Genomic DNA, 20,485 nt, shown 5'->3' with positions numbered 1-20,485 from the left:
TATTGTGTGTGTGTGTGTGTGTGTGTGTGTGTGTGTGTGTGTGTGTGTGTGTGTGTGTGTGTGTGTGTGTTTTATTTCTTGTCTCTTCAGGGACAGAGCCCATCTCAAATAACCCATGAAGTAAAGCGTCGCTTAACAGAGACCGCAGCAATGCTTTTGATTGTTTACCCTGTCTCGCAGTGCGCGGGAGGCTGCTCAGTTACCCAAATAGTGAGAAACTGATTCATTAAGCAGGCCATAAAGACTCATGCATTTTCAAAAATCAATGTTTCTTCATAAGGGGAACGGGGGAAGAGGAGCAGGAGGACATGAAAAAAAAAAAAAGCACTGAAGCAAAACTACATGTAGGAGAAAAGAATAAAATAGAACAGAACCAACTTCTTCCCCGTGCAACTTGACGGCAGGAAACAGTTCAAAGAGAAGAGCCAGTGTACCTTCTACAAAACGATACCATAGAAATATTACAATGAAGAATGAAATCTGAGAAGTACACAAAGGTAGACAACCACTGGTCCACCTTGCGGGAGATAACTTAAGTAAAAATTATGACATTATGAGGAAGAGGAGGGGAGAAGAAAGACAGGTAGAAGAGGAATACAAAAATAAATAAATAAATAAATATACAAAGGAAAACAAATAGCAACAGGACTTGAAATCTTGACTAAGGTTGTTAAAATATATATCGTACATTAATTACTAGTGGTAGAGACAGGATAACAATGTAGACGCGATCTCCCCACCGACCCATTCCTCCATATGAGCCTGGGATGGAAAGAGTAAGTGTGGCAATGAAAAAATATATAAAAAAAATAAATAAATAAAATAAATAAATAAATAAATATATATATATATATATATATATATATATATATATATATATATATATATATATATATATATATATACACAAATATTTGAAGTCTACCACCACTTTGTGTGAAAGAAAGAAGAAGAGTAGGAGAAGGAGAGAGAGAAAAATGAGATAAAGGCTGCTCTTTTATTTTTCTTCTTCCTAAACCAACTGTGTACATCATGCTCATTCATTTCCTCCCCTCTTCGTTTTCTTCCTCCTCTTTCTCCGTCTCCATAATTCTGGTTAAGTAACATAAAGTCACCAGTAACACTAAAAGGCTAGACTTCACCCTAGTGAGAGAGAGAGAGAGAGAGAGAGAGAGAGAGAGAGAGAGAGAGAGAGAGAGAGAGAGAGAGAGAGAGAGAGAGAGAGAAAGTTTTGCTGAAGTGACAGTAATCCCTCTTGTCGCTGTTGTTGTTGTGCTGGCTTCTGTCCATTGTTCATCCGCGGACTTACTGGGAAAAACTGTTTTGTTCCTCGATTCTGTGACTGTTTTCCACTATCGTCAACATCCCTCGTTTCTTTGTTTTCTATTTTATGCTTGACACTTTCTATTTGTATGTTTTAAATTGCACATATTCTGTAGTTTTATTTTAATTAATTAATTATTATTTTTTTTTTTATTAAACTTTTGTCTTGAAGGTAAGATGCATATCCTGTTCAGTGTTGGACTAATCTCTCACGAGAGAGATATAGACATACATTTATTATGCTCAAACTTTTTACAAAAGTATGGAGCACAGCTCCATATATATATATATATATATATATATATATATATATATATATATATATATATATATATATATATATATATATATATATATATATATATATATATATATATATAGGATATAAGTATATATTAACAGTAATGTACCTAAAATGTGCCTAGGACAAGGAGTTATATCCTCTAGTCTTAGCAATTGTGTTTGTTTAAATAGATGATGTGTATGTTTTGAGTAAATACTATTCGTGATTATTTTAACAATGTTTTGAGTTGAAGTTGAAGGGTATCAAATAGGTAGGATATGTAGTGCATCATATTGGATTGCAGTAAGTAAGTAGTGGGTGGATATGAGCATAATATATACACTGTAGTACATATAGGGGCGTTAAATCTTTAATTTGATGGAGTAAGGCAATGTGTCTGGATATTTTTAAGGTGAGATTATCAATGTGAAGTTTGAAATTCATTGATTCATCATAAATTATGTCAAGAAATTTAGTGTGGGTAGATCTAGATATGTTTCAATTATTAATCTGGAGAAGGGGTAGCTGGTGATATTTTTTTTAGTTGTAAATAACATAAAGTATGTTTTATCAGTGTTAATGATAGGTCTACTGGCTATGCACCATTGGTATAATTGATGAAGTTCATTGTTTGCTGTTGTAATTAATTGTTCTGGGTGTGTTCCAACTAAATACAGTATCATATCGTCTCCAAATAAAATGGTATATCAGATATGTCATTTATGTAAATAAAAAAAAAAAGTATTGGGCCTAGAATACTACCTTGAGAAACTCCAAGGTGAATATTATTGAACGAGGAATATGCACCTTCAAATACAGATTGCTGGCTTCTGTTTGTCAAATATTCTGTAAGCCATGAGTGGATGGGACCACGAATGCCAAAATCATATAGTTTATCTAAAATAATTTTATGGTTAACAGTATCGAAAGCTTTAGCAAAGTCAATAAATACAGACGAGACAGATAGCTTGTTGTCAAGAGCGGAGTAGATGTCGGATGAAAACAGTTTTAGTGCTTGGAAAGTATTACGATTACGTCTAAACCCAAATTGTGTTGAATTTAAAATGTTATTTTTCTCTAGATAGCTCATTAGATATTTTTCATCAATGATTCGAAGATTTTGAGAAGTTATTAAGATTTGAGACTGGACGAGAGTTATTTTTAGGATTATTGTTTGGGCCAGTTTTCAGGATAGGAGTGTCTTTTTTTTTTTTATAGTATAGAATGGAAAGTCCATGTTTTGATAGATTGATAAAAAAGGATGGCTAATGTTATGGAGAATAATTGAGAGTTATGCTTTAGTAGTGAAACTGAAATCTCATTTACACGATTTTTTATTTTGTAGTGATTTCAAAACATTTTTCTTTTGTATCACAGGTAGATATTCCCGGCAATAATATAGAATAATATAGAATAATATATAATTTTTTTTGTAGATAATGAGTTGGGTTTCTGTTAGAGTTAGGTAGTGTATCACTTAGTTCATGGGCAATGTTGCAAAAGTAATTATTGAGGGCCTCAGCTATGTCAAGGGGTTTATCTAAAGTTAAATTGTTATATTGCAGGGTTGTTATATTATGTTTCAAGTTTGTATTATTTTTAATTTCATTTATTGTTTTCTCTGTTTTTTTTTTTTTTTTTTGTATTATTTCTGAAGTTACAAAAATTTTGATGGGGATAGTTAGACTGCCTCTTTAATGAGTTTTGTCACACGATTGCGGTAGTGTTTATAAAAGGAATGAGTTACTAAACCCAGCTTATAACTCTTAAAAAGTGTACATTTATATTTTATAGAATTTAATAGGCCGCTTGAGATCCAAGGGTTTTGTAGTCTTTTACTAGAAATAAATTTTGTTTTTAGAGGGAAGCATGCATTATACAAGGTGTAAATCTTATCGTGGAAAGTGATGAAGTTTTCGTTTGTATTAGAAGAGGATAAGAGATCATTCCAGTTTACTTAGGCTAATTCACTTGTAAAGAGATTGTGATTTGAACTGTTGAATATCCTAAAGGTGATTTTATGTTTATAGTCTGGTGTCATATTTAGTATTGATAAATATAGGCAAATGATCAGATATATTGAAATAGACGATACCAGAAGAGGGTGGTGGAGTAAAGTTAGTCCGCATCTGATCTAGTAAGGATGGTTGACCAAGATCAGGGTTGTCTGGGAATATTGTTGGGCGGGATATAGTTTAGGGCTTGCATTGCATTAAGGCAAAATATTTGCAGGAAGATGAGTTGAATGGTCTAACAGATTAATATTAAAATCTCCAAGAAGAATAGTTTTACTACATGTGAATATGCCACTGGTCAATATCTGATTGGCAATTGTGGTGAATTCATTAACTGCTATATGTTTGCTGTGGGGCCTATAGATGACTGAAATAACATATGATGAATTTCATATTTTGAGTCTAGTTGCGCAGATTTCTATATTATCATTTATGAAGCAGTTTTCATGTATTAGTTCAAAAGAAAAGATATCTTTTATAAAAATTGCTATGCCACCATGCTCTCTATTTGTTCTCACAAGATTGTGTAAGACATAGCCATCAAGAGAATATAAATGTTTAGAGGTGAGGGCAGGTTTCGGTGAGGGCAATAACATCTGGAGGGTTTGGGAGACTATCTTGGAAAGTTTTGAATACATCAAAGATTTTTTGGGATTGATTTGATATTCATAAGCTTATGTATTTATCTCCACTAGTTTTTATTTCAGAGCTATATTCATTAATATTGTAGTATCTGGACAGAGAGCTGATATCTAATTGTCCGTTAATTTTGTTTATCATGTTAATATCAAAGTCAGATGCAGATGTGTTATTATCGTGGATGATATCACTATACAGTGATTTATATAAATTTTCCATAAGGTGTACAGTATGAGGATTATAAAAGTGTATAGATATAAAAAAAAATAATAACAATAATACAACAAAAAAATATAAGAACCTAGTTCATGGCCTTCCAGGTACAATTATTATAAATTTAGCAAATAAAAAAAAAAGATATCTAGGTGAAAACTATAAGAATGAAGTGAAAAGAAACTGAATTAAATCATCAAGACCACTTCATCAACAAGGTTTAAGTGGTAGTGAATAATAAGGTGGAGTGGTAAGAACATGTGTACGATGTGGTAGGCAAAGAAAGGGGTAAGGTTGTGGTAGGCAGTAACAATGGTAAGGAATGAACAGGCGGGAACAGGGGTAAGGTGTGGTAGGATAGAACAAGAGTAAGATGTGGTAGGTAGAAACAGAGTTTGGGTAAGTAGGAAGAAACAGGGTTAAGGTAAATAGGAAGGAAATAGGGTTAGAGTGGGTAGGAAGGAACAGGGTTAGGGAGTAACAGGTAAGGTGTAGGCAGTAACAGGGTTAGGGCGAATAAGAAGAAACGAGGTTAGAGTGAGTAGGAATGAACAGTGTTAGGGTGAATAGGCAGTAATAGGGTTAAGGTGAGTACGAAGAAATAGGGTTAGGGTGAATAGGAAAGAACAGGGTTAAGGTGAGTGGGTAGGAACTAGGTTAGAATGAGTAGGAAGGAACAGGGATAAGGTGAGTAAGAGAGAACAGTGGTGGGGTGGGTAGGAAGGATGAAGGGTGGGGTGGTTAGGATGGAACTAGGGAGGGATGGGTAGGAAGGAACAGGGTGAGGTGGGTAGGAGGGAACAAGGGCGGGATGGGTTAGAAGGAACAGGGTGGGATGGGTGGGAAAGAACAGGGTGGGGTAGGTAGAGGGAACAGGGTGGGGTAACTAGGAGGGAAAAGAGCAGAAGTACAGTGAGGTGGACAGGGATAGTGATAAATGATCATACATACATGTATAAGATAATATACACTTAAATTGTTAAACACTGATAGGAAATATATGCATTATACATGATTGATACGACTAGGCTGGGGTTTGCTTAAGTACTGGATACCTATTTAGTAAGTTATTCAAAGTCTCATCTGTTGTTATGATATGCTTTTGGTTTAAAATCTTAAGTTTAACACAGGTTTTTTCATCTTGGGTGTAGCATTGTTGGAATAAATCCCTGTGTTGTTTTCTAATTTCCCATATTATTTTGAAGAGTGATCGACGTTTAGGTGTAAGGCTTTCGTTGATATAAAGCTTTGGTCGAACACAGGCATTCATTATTTCTGTTTTCTTATGTCTACTATGCAAATTAACAGTAATTAGTCTAGTTATGTTCTGTGCTCGTTTAGCAACTACGAGTAGACGATGAGCAACATTTATGTATGAAGGAGTTATGTGAAAATTGTCTTTGATAGAATTTATTATTACCTCAGCACTAGAGAGAGAGAGAGAGAGAGAGAGAGAGAGAGAGAGAGAGAGAGAGAGAGAGAGAGAGAGAGAGAGAGAGAGAGATAAATGAATGACATATCAAAATTAAGTTTAGTGATTTATTCACTCAACAATTTATTTTTATATCAGATTATTTTTGTATACGGAGAGGAGACTGTAGCAGTAGTGGTAGTAGTAGTAGTAGTATTAAAAGAAGTATTATTATTATTATTATTATTATTATTATTATTATTATTATTATTATTATTATTATTATTATGTTGTAGTAATAGTTGTTGTAGTAATAGTAGTAATAGGAGCAGCAACAGCAGCAGCAGGAGGAGCACCAGTAGTAATAGCAGTAGTAGTAGTAGTAGCAGTAGTAGTAGTAGTAGTAGTAGTAGTAGTAGTAGTAGTAGTAGTAGTAGTAGTAGTAGTAGTAGTAGTACTGTAATAGCAACAACAGCAGCTGGTGCAGTAGTACTTATAATAGTAGGAGCAGCATCACCAGTATTAGTAGTTGTTAAAAAGTGGAGTACTTGATAATGTATTGCATTTCTCTGATTACCACCATTTTTATAAATTTCACATGTACTCAACAAACATGGTTCTTTAGAGTTAAAAGAAAACAGTCACAATTTGAGCACCCCACTGGACAAAATGCAGCGTGACTGTACAAAACCAATACCTGGGATAACTTTTACTATGATTTCTTGTTTTCAGGTGACGGCTTACACCTTACTCAGGTGGGTGTTGCCCGTTTTGGCCGCCTGCTGGATGGCGCAGTGAGGGATTTCCTTAGAAAAAAAGGGGAATCTCATTGCTCGCCAAACTAGGGCAGAGTAACTAACTTAATAAACGCGCAAGCATTTATTCGCAATAAACGCAAGGTCTTTTACGAGAACAATCGTATAGCTTGCGTAACAAATGTTCAGATCTAGAGGAAACAGCATTCTCAGAAACCTACGACATAATCGCCGTAACATAATTATAGTTTAATGTATAAGTCAGGGGTTATTTAACTGGATATAAAATTCTCGGTTACACAGCACTCGAAAAAAAGAAAAAGTCGAGTGCATAAAAATGGAGACGGCATGTTATTATGCATCAAAGCTAGTCTCAACCCAGTACTATACCAAAATCCCTTCTCGCAAACGTAGATGCTCTATTTATATTATTTAAAAAAATAATAATTTCTGTATGAAACTAACATTAGCTCTTATATACAGACCTCCAGCCCACCCAGTTCAAACCGACCGCGACATTTACGAACAAATTAGCGAAATAAGTGACGCTCCTAACAGGTGAAAATCCTACAGCAATAACGATGAACGTACAAGACTCCTACAGTTAAGACAAAGGGGTTTAATCAAACACAGCAAAAGGTCCACCGAATTACACGTCGCAAGCCAAGGTAACACGAACCCAAAAGAATTTTATAGCTTTATCAGGCAAAAGACAATGATTACAACTATAGGACCAATTATATATATGAAAATGGAGATTTCACCAACGACGAGGAGGAAATTAGTAGTATTCTTAACACTTTCTTTGCATCAGATTTTACAGTAGAAGATCTCAGCGACATCCCTATGGTGCCAGTACTCTAATCAAATAACAGAAATGCCCTCAGTAGCATCATCATAACAGTAAGAGTCGTGTCAAAATGTATCGATAAACTTAAAGTAAGTAAGTCACACTGGCCTGACACGATCTCACCGCGCATCTTAAAAGAAGCGAAATCCGAATTAGTTAAACCTCTGACTTTATTGTTCAATAAATCCCTGCAGTCCTGTACAATGCCAGAAGTGGCAGCTCGCTAACGTAACTCCGATTAAAAAAAAAAGGCAGTAAATCTTTACTTTGCAATTACCGGCCAGTTACCTTAATCTCAGTCCAATATAAAATGCTAGAAACACTTATAAGAGACAAACTTGTTAATCAGTTAGAAAATAATAAACTACTTAAAAATACTCAACACTGCTTCCGAAACAAACGCTCTTGTTTGACGAACTTCTTAGGCTTCTACGATATTCTGAACCAATAGGACGAAAGTAAAGCGGTAGATATAATATACCTCGATAAATCCCCCATATATGTTTACCGATTAATCTAAAATCAAATGGTATCCAAGGCGATGTGTTGAGGTGGGTAGAAAAATGGCTAAACAACCGTAAACAAAGACTAGTAATAATTAAAAAAGCATCCAATTGGACCTAGGTAGCTAGAGGTGTGCCACAGTTATCAGTCTTAGGACCTGTTTTCTTCTTTGTTTATATATATTTGACATAGATGAAGGTGTTACTGGTATAATATCGAAGTTTGCTGATGACACCAAAATAGCGAATTCCGTAGTCTCTAACAAGCATAAGTAGAAGGATTATAGGTCAGGAAAAGGTTTAAGAATGTTGGGCGTATCTCCAAGACGGTAAGGAATACGAGTAGGGTGTTGCACTAATTGCTCTAGGTCATGGAGGATAGCAAAGTTGTAGGCTAGTTCACCAGGATGGTCAGTGAAGGGAGAGGAAAGCCAAAGCTGGTGATGAACATTGAAGTCTCCAAGAATGGAGATCTCTGCAAAAGGGAAGAGAGTCAGAATGTGCTCCACTTTGGAAGTTAAGTAGTCAAAGAATTTCTTATAGTCAGAGAAGTTAGGTGAGAGGTATACAGCACAGATAAATTTAGTATGAGAGTGACTCTGTAGTCGTAGCCAGATGGTGGAAAACTCGGAAGATTCAAGAGCGTGGGCACGTGAGCAGGTTAAGTCATTCCGCACATAAACGCAGCATCCAGCTTTGGATCGAAAATGAGGATAGAGAAAGTAGGAGGGAACAGAAAAGGGGCTACTGTCAGTTGCCTCAGACACCTGAGTTTCAGTGAGGAAAAGAAGATGAGGTTTAGAAGAGGAGAGGTGGTGTTCTACAGATTGAAAATTAGATCTTAGACCGCGAATGTTTGCAGAAGTTAATGAAGAAAAAGTTGAGGGGGATGTCAAGACACTTAGAGGACAGAAATTGGCAAATAGGGTATTAGGATTAATTTTTAGGAGTGTTAAAAGTAGAACTCCCGAAGTAATATGAAAGTTGTATTTGGCGCTGGTCAGACCTCATCTAGACTAAGCTGTGCAGTTCTGGTCCCCATCTTATATATGCATACATGCTTTGCTTCTGCCAGTCTGGTTTGTATATGCGGTCCGTCATCAAATTCACGTGTGCTTACGTAATTTCGAAATTGTCTGATGTTGAATTTTCAAAGGTTCTCTTAGCATGAATCATTCAAATTAATGTGTCTGTGTTCAGGGAATTTCTTGTTTTTTGTTTTCAACAGATTGGAGAAAAAAAAAAAAACTACACTAGTGCTTGAATGAGGCAAGCATAACAGTTTTGCCATGAAGTTTCCAACCTTTGGAAACAGGGGAGTGCCATCATCTTTCTTCATATTCTTCACTTCCATCCAGAATTTCCAAACACAAGTATCGCTCTGAACATATTGATTTTTATGTTCCGTAGCAAACGCCGCTCATTGTCAATGGTGTTTAAGTCATTCTCAGGGGCAAGATTTGGAAACTTTAATGGTAATGGGGCAATGGAAGGGATGATTTTCATCAAAATACACTGCGGATCCAGTACTTTAAGAGATTCAAGTAATAAATCTCTGTAGAAGCTGCGATGCACTCACAGTATAAAAATCAAGACATCTTACCCTGAAGTTTATAAGATCCTGTTTTTCGATACAATACCAAGTCTGTAGTGATGCAGTTACCTGATCACCCTATTACATATCTTCTAAGGGAAGGAAATTAGCCGGGTCTCTCATTTTCACCCTTGATAGTGTTGTCGACTTTAAGTAGCTTGACTTCACGTAACACTCGAGTATAGTAACCAAGACTGCAGAGATTCTATTACTAAGAGCATAAATCTTTGGGTTCTCAGCCTGCATTTCCTTATTAAGGTTAATGAAGAAATTCTAGGTACAGTTTACTTACAGGATCATTCATTTTTTGTAAGATGAACTGGGATGCTTGCAGTCTATCCTCCAACACTGCTTGAGCGAAAAACAGATTTAGAGCTGGGAGTTGTTCCAAAAGTCTTTTCACTACGCTGAACAGTTGCAGACATCGTATTTGGGATGGCTGTAGAATCTTGTGCGTCTTCACATTAACGAATTCCTGAAACTCTTTGAAAGCCATGGACAGCTTAGTAATTGTGTGTCACGTGCCAGGGAATTATTTACAAGCATACGAATCACAGAGAAGAAAAGAGTGGCAAATGCACTTCATAACAAATAAATGTGGAATATATTGTTTAAATATAGTTGAAAAGGAGATATTTACCCCCATCATTATACTGGAACCATCAGCAGCGAATCCTATCATGTGTTTCTTGTGTGGTATATTAGTTTCTCTGAAAACAGACTTGATATGTTCATAAAGGCTGGATGCAGTGACACTTTCCAAGGGAACAAGCATTAGAAATATATCCTTCACACCCTTCACAGTTGCCACTCTGGCTATAAGAGTCAGATATTTAATGCAGCCAGGATCTGCTGATTCATCCATTATCAATGAAAAGCAGTTGTTTCTTAGTAGATCAAGCAAATCATCCTGCTCCTTCTTATCCAAAACGTTCTTCACAATTGCTGAGCGTTTTGTTTTCCCATACTTCAATTGTTTTGCTACCTACTTCTGAATCAGGGCACTTCAATTTTTTTGCTACCTACTTCTGAATCAGGGCACATTAACTTTATCACTGGAAGAAGGCGATCGAGGGCTGAAAAAGGAAGATTAAACTCCCTAACAACAGCCGCTAACCTTATCTCGCCTTCTTCTATCAGTTTTCTTTCTTGCTGTATCCACTAATGGATGGCATATCCAATATGCTCCTTGTATTTTTCAAGGTTTTCATATTATTCACATGCATGTCTTTCAATTTCCAATTTCCATGCTTTGCCATCATAATTGCAGACTTTCCAGTGGAAAAAAAAAAGTGGCCCTTTGCTGCTTTTATTCAGCCAGCCCTTGAAGTTCACATCATCTTCCCGCTTCTCACCATACTTTTGCGTGTAAGGTTAATGCTGTAACGTCAGTATGTAAAGTTAATCCTTGAGTTAATTAATCGAAGCACCGAGGGCGGTCACACCGTCGCACATACAAAGACTGGGCGCGTGCTCGCCGCTCGGGCTAGGCCCTAGCAGAGAGTTGTCAGGTACTCAATCATGTTCCTGGCATTTACACATTGTTTAATAGCGTTTTTTTTATTTTCTTCCTTAAGAATTTAAATAAATGTTAGTTATTTCTGGCAATTTCTAATATATGATGCATAATTTATGTCAAAAAATGCCATAAATGACATGATCTGGCAACCATACTGGTTCAGCATGCTGTTGGGCATTGCCAGCCCTGTGTACGTACGTTACATGTCCAGTAAAGGTCGGTGCATATTTGACACGTTCTTGACGAACTCTGAGCAGAACCCAGTGCTGTACTCGATACATCCCTCCATCCTTCTCTCTCTCTCTCTCTCTCTCTCTCTCTCTCTCTCTCTCTCTCTCTCTCTCTCTCTCTCTCTCTCTCTCTCTCCAGACAAAAAGACTAAGTTTCAGCAAGTTTGCAGTGGTAAAATTACCCTAAAAATCTCTTTTCCATATCTATCCTGTTACCCTGATAGCTCAAATTACCCTAAAACAGGGTAATTACCATTTGGGATGGATATATAAAATGATGAATATACATATAAAAAATATAATTGTTAAGGTTGATACACTTAACACATTACCAATACAATTTACAAAATCTCGCAGCCAACACACACACATCATTAAAAAAAAAAAAAAATGCGTCTAACAATTCATTCGAAATGCATTGATTTGTTTTGCTCGTGTCACTCACGGAAACATGCCTTGCGGACACACACACACACACACACACACACACACACACACACACACACACACACACACACACTCTTACAACATATTCATATGAATTATTCATAAGCATACATTGTGAGGCTTGAAGTTTCTACACACACACACACACACACACACACACACACACACACACACACACACACACATGCACGCACAGTAAAAGACAGAAAATTTTACTAACTCAAAGAAAACAAACCAAAAATATATATAAATAATAGCACTAAGAACTTTATTATTTTAATTCCAAAGAGTTTCGCAAAGTGTACCGAAGCAGGAGTAGCACTGCCTCGAATTCCACAAGTTTTAAATGCTTTGTTCTCTCATCAGAACTACTTTAAAGGTTACAGAGGTGATCAGTCAAGTTTCTCATAAGTATTTATTCTATTAACGAATGAGTCGTTGCTCAATTATTGCTCTTGAAAAGCTGAATATTTCCACAGTTTGGTGGAAGTTAACGAGGACACATGACAAAATTTTCGATGATAGAAATCAATGAACCATCCTGAGGCTTCGTTTTCAGCCCATCTACTAGTATACTGTCCCCAGCCATTGCAGGGAGAGACAGTCTTGCCTTGGCTTTATGAGAGTGCTATTTGTGTAATAAAACGAACTGGACTTCTTTGTTTGAGCCATTTACGCCTGTTACTGACTATCAAGTCCTCTTGTGGTATTTCTGAAGGAGAGGACGACGAGCATGACGGAAAGGAAAAAGAAGACCTGACACCCTGCTCAAAGATCGCATCCCAGCTCAGATGAGCCTTCTCCTCCTCCTCCCACATTAGTGAGTACTCGTATATAATTTATTTTTAACCTTCCCTGTATGTTTTGGAATCTAGGAGCAATTTACTAGTGATAACGTCATTTCTTTTACGCAACTCGTTGTTTAATGCGTTCAGAAAATTTATTTCGTAATTTAACTATATAGGATTTGCTTTGCGGGTATGCTTCTTTGCCCTTCTCCCTGTACATTGTTAGAACGTCACGCGCAGCTCGTGATTGGCTAACCTATAGCTCTCCCACCGTCCCTTTAATCAGTGCCTTGAATATTTACGGGAAGAATGCAGTCTTTACACGTTGGTGTTTTTATAGAAGATGGACATACGGTTTCGTGTTACTGAAGGAAATACTGCTATATAATGAATGGTAAGAATTATATTGTTTATTTTTCATAGTGAATGTAGAGTATTGTAGTGTGTGTAGGCGTATACACGTGAAAGAGAGAGAGAGAGAGAGAGAGAGAGAGAGAGAGAGAGAGAGAGAGAGAGAGAGAGAGAGAGAGAGAGAGAGAGATTATTCCAAATTGTATATTTTCCACTACATTTCGCAGATGAAAATTGTTACCTTAACGCGACTTCACCTACCACACATCCACACACACCTCCCCACCCAGCCAACTCACACACACACACACACACACTGGTACGAATGTCTATCCTCTCTGCAATCAAGGCTTCTAGTGAGGGCAAATGTTATTACTCGCACGACCAGATCCCCTTTTCATTAGCTTTCCCATCTCCAAGACACGCCCAGCGATTCATATAGATGCAAGGCGTGCGAGCTGCATATATTTTAGGTGTAATTAAATGGATGCATCACGTAGACTGCTCTCTCTCTCTCTCTCTCTCTCTCTCTCTCTCTCTCTCTCTCTCTCTCTCTCTCTCTCTCCAACTGTTTTTTTCTCTCTAATATATTTTCTGCTCTCCCTCTACTTCTCCTCCTCCATCTTAGAAAGAGGAAGAGAGAGAGATAGATAGATAGACAGATAGATAGATAGATAGATAGATAGATAGAGAGAGAGAGAGAGAGAGAGAGAGAGAGAGAGAGAGAGAGAGAGAGAGAGAGAGAGAGAGAGAAGAGACCTGAATCCACAGTAGTACACACATTCCCTTACACCTTTATATATTGACTACACATCGGCCAAAAAGAAAAAAAAAAGTAACTGCTGATAAAAAAAAGAAAAGTTTTCAGCTGCGTTCTCCCTTTTCTCAACGAAGTGCTACTCGTGTGAATAGGTGTCATTCAGACTCTGCTGTTGGCAATCCATGGTTGTCTCCCATTCTCTCTAACAGTGTGTAAATATAGAAGTATCAACCTTTTTTTTTTTTGACGTCTTTGCATCTGTTTGTTGTTATTCTTGTCAATATGTATTTTTTACGTATTTGTGTATTAGATGTGTATGATTATTTGTCTGTCTGCGTTAGCTTGTTTTTATTCATTTATTTTATTTTATATTACTTTTTTTTTGTCTGATTCCTTCTCTATATGTATATATGTATGTCTGTCTGTCTAGCTCTCTGTCTCTGTCTGTCTGTCTTTGTTTGCCTTTCTTTTTACATATTTGTCTTATCTTAATTGTGCATTTTTCTATATATAAGTATTTATTCCTGATTGTCAGTCTTTCCTGTATATATCTATCAATTTTGTTTTTTAATATATATGTGTGTCAAAGCCAACGTGTGTGTGTGTGTGTGTGTGTGTGAGAGAGAGAGAGAGAGAGAGAGAGAGAGAGAGAGAGAGAGAGAGAGAGAGAGAGAGAGAGAGAGAGAGAGAGAGAGAGAGAGAGAGAGACTGTTTATTTATGTTAATGGTAATAGCAATAATAACAGTAAAAAAAAATAATAATAATAGAAAGAAAATTACCGAAGTAATGATGACTTTGATGATGATGATGGTAGTAACAATAATAATAATAAATCATGATAACAATAATAATAATAATAATAATAATAATAATAATAATAATAATAATAATAATAATAATAATAATAATATATTATTATTATTATTATTATTAGCGGAAGAAGAAGAAGAATATATAGTGTGCGAAGCTGAAGACGTCTTTTCAACATGAAACTTTGTGAAATACGGAAAAAAAAAAAAAAACTTGGGAAGTGAAAGCGTAATTAAAGAGCTCGGAAGTAGATAAGAAACTTGTGATGGGTTTGTATGTGCAAGAATGTCTGTCTGAATCAGATGATTTGAAGTAAAATGGATCGCTAAATAAATAAAACACTTCCCACGAAAAATAATCAATAAATAAAAGCCCCTTCTGCTGTCACGCCACATCCTGCACCTCACTACATCACAATACACCGCCACCACACCTTAACTTGTGAATCTGACCAAGCTCCACACAAAATTCACCACCCCCTTCACCACCCTAAAACATATTTTAGGTGACAAACCTGAGCAACACCCTACTACACCTCACACCACCACATCTACCTTACATCCTTACCCTCACCCACACTCCGCCAATTAACCTCGTAATTCCATCAGGATACTCAACGTTTTTTTTTTTTTTTCCAGCCACACAAAGCAAAAAGAAACAAAAAAAAGAAGGAAGAAAATGGAATAAGGAAGAAGAAAGAAGAAAAGATGGTAGAATAGGATTAATTGCAGCAACTGAATATTAGATGTGTTTATATAATTTTGTTGTGTTTATATCTGATAATGTATCTGTTCATGCGCGTTGATTGCGTTAATCATTATTGAATATGCAAGATAAAAAATATATATATATATATATATATATATATATATATATATATATATATATATATATATATATATATATATATATATATATATATATATATATATATATATATATATATATATATAAAGTGGCATCAAATGACTTTGAACGAATTTAAGATGTATGTGAGTAACAGTTTTCATGGTGACTTGTAAGAAATGTGAGTAGTATTAATTAATTAGAAATTTCAAATCCAGTATTCTCTGACTATCATCTACATTCCATGCAACATCTCGGACAGAGCGAATTCATGCACCATAGGAATGAACATCTGAGTGACTGACCATGTTACTTGCATAAGAACATAAGAAAACAAGGGAAGCTGCAAGAAGCCATCAGGCCTACACATGGCAGTCCCTTTATGAGATATACCTACCCATATCCACCCATCATCCCATCCATAAATATATCTAATCTTCTTTTAAAGCTCCCTAGTGACTCAACACTAACAACGTGATTACTGAGTCCGTTCACTTCATCTACCATTCTATTTGAGAACCATTTTTTTCCTGTCTCTTTTTTTAAACCTAAATCTTTTAAACTTGAACCCATTATTTCTTGTTCTATCCTGGTTACTGATCTTAAGAATTTTGCTTACGTCCCTCCTTGTTATAACCCCTATGCCACTTAAAGGTCTCAACCAGATCCCTCTTAACCTAAATCTCTCTAAGGAATGTAAATTTAATGCCTTCAATCTCATTTCGTAAGGAATACCCCTCATCCCCTGTATCCGCCAGTTTTTCTCACCCCCACAGCTGCTAACTCTGTACAAGGGCCTTATCCGTCCATGTATGGAGTATGCTTCACATGTCTGGGGGGGTTCCACTCATACTGCTCTACTAGACAGGGTGGAATCAAAAGCTTTTCGTCTCATCGACTCCTCTCCTCTAACTGACTGTCTTCAGCCTCTCTCTCACCGCCGCAATGTTGCATACCTAGCTGTCTTTTACCGCTATTTTCGTGCTAACTGCTTTTCTGATCCTGCTAACTGCATGCCTCCCCTCCTTCCGCGGCCTCGCTGCACAAGACTTTCTTCTTTCTCTCACCCCTATTCTGTCCACCTCTCTAACGCAAGAGTTAACCAGTATTCTCAATCATTCATCTCTTTCTCTGGTAAACTCTGGAACTCCCTGCCTGCTTCTGTATTTCCACCTTCCTATGACTTAAATTCCTTCAAGAGGGAGGTTTCAAGACACTTATTCATCAATTTTTGACCAATGCTTTGACCCTTTTATGGGACTGGCATTTCAGTGGGCATATCTTTTATTGGATTTTTGTTGCCCTTCCTACATAAAAAAAAAAAATAATAATCCTTTTAGTCATCCTCCTTGTACTGATTCTAATAGACCTATGTCCTTCCTGTAATATGGGGACCAGAACTGCACAGCGTAGTCTAGATGAGGTCTGACCAGCGCCAAATACAACTTTCATATTACTTCGGGAGTTCTACTTTTAAAATTAATCCTAAAAATTAATCCTAATACCCTATTTGCCAATTTCTGTCCTCTAAGTGTCTTGACACCCCCTCTCAACTTTTGCTTCATTAACTTCTGCAACATTCGCGGTCTAAGATCTAATTTTCAATCTGTAGAACACTACCTCTCCTCTTCTAAACCTCATCTTCTTTTCCTCACTGAAACTCAGGTGTCTGAGGCAACTGACAGTAGCCCCTTTTCCGTTCCCTCCTACTTTCTCTATCCTCATTTTCGATCCAAAGCTGGATGCTGCGTTTATGTGCGCAATGACTTAACCTGCTCACGCTCTTGAATTCCTTCAAGAGGGAGGTTTCAAGACACTTATTCATCAATTTTTGACCACTGTTTTGACCCTTTTATGGGGCTGGCATTTCAGTGGGCATTTTTTTTATTAGATTTTTGTTGCTCTTGGCCAGTGTCCTTCCAACATAAAAAAAAAAAAAAAATGCATTGTTTTCTTAGACGGAGATCAGAGCTAACTATAACTCTTAAGTCTTTTTCGTACCATGAACCTACCAGAACTTCGTTGTTTATTGTATAACTGCTGTGTGCATTTCTTCTACCTACTCTAAGTATTTTGCACTTGTTAATGCCATTTGTCTGTCCATTTGTTCATCCAATCCAAATAAGCCTGCAAGGCGATGTCATCCGAATCTGACCAAATTATCTTTGTATCATCTGAAAATTTACATCTTTACTAATTCCACTATCCAAGTCATTAATATATATTGTTATGTGGGGCGAAAGTCCCGAAGAGAGGAAGTGAGAAGGAAAAAAAAAAATGGGAGGAGAGAGAGAGAGAGAGAGAGAGAGAGTAGGAAGATTAGCGGGAACGAAGGATGCAGACGCCAGATGCGCGATGAATGTCTGGCCGCTCGACCTGAGTTTACTGTAAAACGCTCTTCATGTTTAGTTGAAGAGTAATCAGTATGCATCCGGCCACTGTAGTTTGATCATGATTATTTTTAATAGACAACCGTTTTATTTGATCCAGTTAGCATAAGTGAGGCGGGCGGGTAAGCGTGGGGGTGGGTTGCACCTTGTTCCTACCTCTCCCCTCGTGCATGAGTCATTTCCTGCGACAAGTGGCGAGTCTCAGACTCTCAGTTCCCACGTTCGGTCGTTGTCCATTTCTGTCTCGAGGCAGGACGAGGCTTGGAAAATACGTGTGACTTAAGCTTAGAGGGCAATTAGTTTCATATGATATTATATGTCTAGATAAGGCAGTAAGCCCCTGCTGATGATAGTTGGGAGATAGGTATCTCCAAAAGCCTGCCTATGATTATTGTGCCTCGTAAGTTAATATATAGTCCACATCGACTCCTCGACTCGTATTTGGCGTGTTGGAGAGCACTCCTTTGTCTGTGTGTTGTTTGTTCAGTGTTTGTAATATTTCGTTGTACTCGTATTGTTAAATGTTACTGGGTTGTAGTGCTCTTTTTACAGATTTTGGGCTCAGAAGACTACTGTTACAGTACTGTGTAGTAAAGTATACTTCTTTCCAATACTGTGTCGTTCCTGATGGGGGACAGGGCCTGTCTTCTGGGAAGCTGAATATAATATTTCCCAGCAGAGGGAAATAATATTCTATTGATGTGGATGAATTTTCGTTTTGTTGTTTGTGAGGGCGGGATTCCATAGAATATTATAATCCTTATATGAGTTTGTCGCTTGTCGTAGCTGTAACTCTTAGTACAGTAAAATCCCTCTTATCCGGCATCAACGGGACCGCCGACATGCCGGATACTTGAATATTGCCGGATACTTGAATAGAAGTGAAATTATGTCCACAATCACCACCCTACACTCACGCATCTTACTATAACAAAGATCAGCTGATCTTAATCAGCAGCTGATCTGATCAGCTGCATAAGTGTAAGCACAACACGCTTCCTCTTTTCTACAACTTTAGGCATGATGAAGGCGTCACTGAGTCACTGAGTAAACACAGTGCAGTGGGCCACGGATGGCGCAAAGCAGTGCGCTCTGGTGGCGAGGGGACAAAATATGCCTCGCGCGGGAATTTTAATCGATTTTATGAGTACACATTGATTTTTTATTGATTTTAAGGCTCGGGGAAAAATGTGCCGGATACTTGAAGCTGCCGAATACTCGAATGCCGGATGAGAGGGATTTTACTGTACTTGGCTTGCGATTCTTTCTCAGCAGCTGGAGTGGGTTGGCAGTTTCACTACCTGTAGGAGGTGAAACAGGTTGGTTACCTCATTTGTGTTAACTCAGCACTGGTGGCTGGAAGCATTATCTGGAGGTGATTGTGAACCTGCACCAATCTACGTAGGAGGTAGACCGGGGAGACTGAGCTGAGATAAAGGCAGTCGTGAAGAGGGCTGGAACCTGGCGTTTCTTTAAAGGGTGTAAGAGACCAGAAGGACCTTGTAACTTGTAGTTGGGCACCGCACTACACTGTGTAGGAGGCAGAGTAGTGAACCTGACCCACGTCAGTGGCAGCTGTGGGAAGGGTGGGATTTGTGATCATAACAATATTAAAAAGAACAATGGTCCTAAAACTGTTCCCTGCGGAACCCCACAAATTACTTGACCCTACTTGGATTTAGAGCCGCTTATTACAACTCTCTGTCGTCTGTCGCCGAGCCATGGCTTTATCCAGTCTAACACCTCTCCAGCTATGCCGTGCGCCCTAACCTTTCTTAGGAGCCTCTGATGGAGTACCTTGTCAAACGCTTTACTAGCTGGCTGGAATACCTTTATTTCATAATCGTGTTTAGCTTTCCTTGTTAACCTCCTGAGTGTTCTAATTCATCATATTGTGGCCTTAAAACTTCTACCAGTCCAGATATAGGACGTCATAACTATCATCATTATCTGCTGCCTCGTTGAATTTACTGTAAAAAAAAATAATAATAAGTTCGTAAGGCAAGACTTCGCTTTCGTGAGGCCATGCTGTGACTCTGTGACTGGTTTATCAAGTTATGTTTGTCTAAATGCTCCCTAATGTTCCTCGCTATTATTAACTCCTTTACTTTATCTACAACTGAAGTTAAGTTGACAGGTCTATAATTAGACGTTAAAGTTTTATTTCCTTTCTTAAAGATGGGTACTACATTCGTCTACCTTGACATTACCGGTACCTCTCCTGAGACAGAAACTAACCGTTCACTAATAACCTCTTCGCATTCCTTGATTACTCTAGGATATATTTCGTCTGGTTCGGGTGACTTGATTTTTTTTAGCCTATCTGTCTCTTATTCTACTATCTCAAGGGAGTATCTGTCAGCTTTTCATTCTCATTTCTAAAAATCTGATCACTTTCCGGCATTTCCTGCATGTTTTCTGGGTGAATACAGTTAAAAAATACTCCTTTAGAACTAACCAGCTCCCCATCAGCTGCCTTTAGTGAATTTATCTATGCTCCATTTTATATACGACGAAGACTGACCCCCTTGTGGTTCAGTCTTCGCCTGGCTGGCAACCTTTAATTTATAATTGTTTTTTATCTTTCCTTATTAACCTTCTGACTGTTCTAATTCATTATATTGTGGTCTTAAAACCTCTTCTCCTGTTTTTAATTTTTTATATATACTTCTCTTCAGTCTAGTCATCCACTTAGGGCCATTCTTCTATGAGCTTATTATTCTGCAAGGGATGTTTGCTAACTGGCCTGTATGTAAT

Source organism: Scylla paramamosain, chromosome 13 (assembly GCF_035594125.1).
Source record: "Scylla paramamosain isolate STU-SP2022 chromosome 13, ASM3559412v1, whole genome shotgun sequence".
NCBI classification, from domain to species: domain Eukaryota; kingdom Metazoa; phylum Arthropoda; class Malacostraca; order Decapoda; family Portunidae; genus Scylla; species Scylla paramamosain.
The sequence above is the reverse complement of the archived record's forward strand: the minus strand, read 5'-3'. Positions refer to the sequence as shown.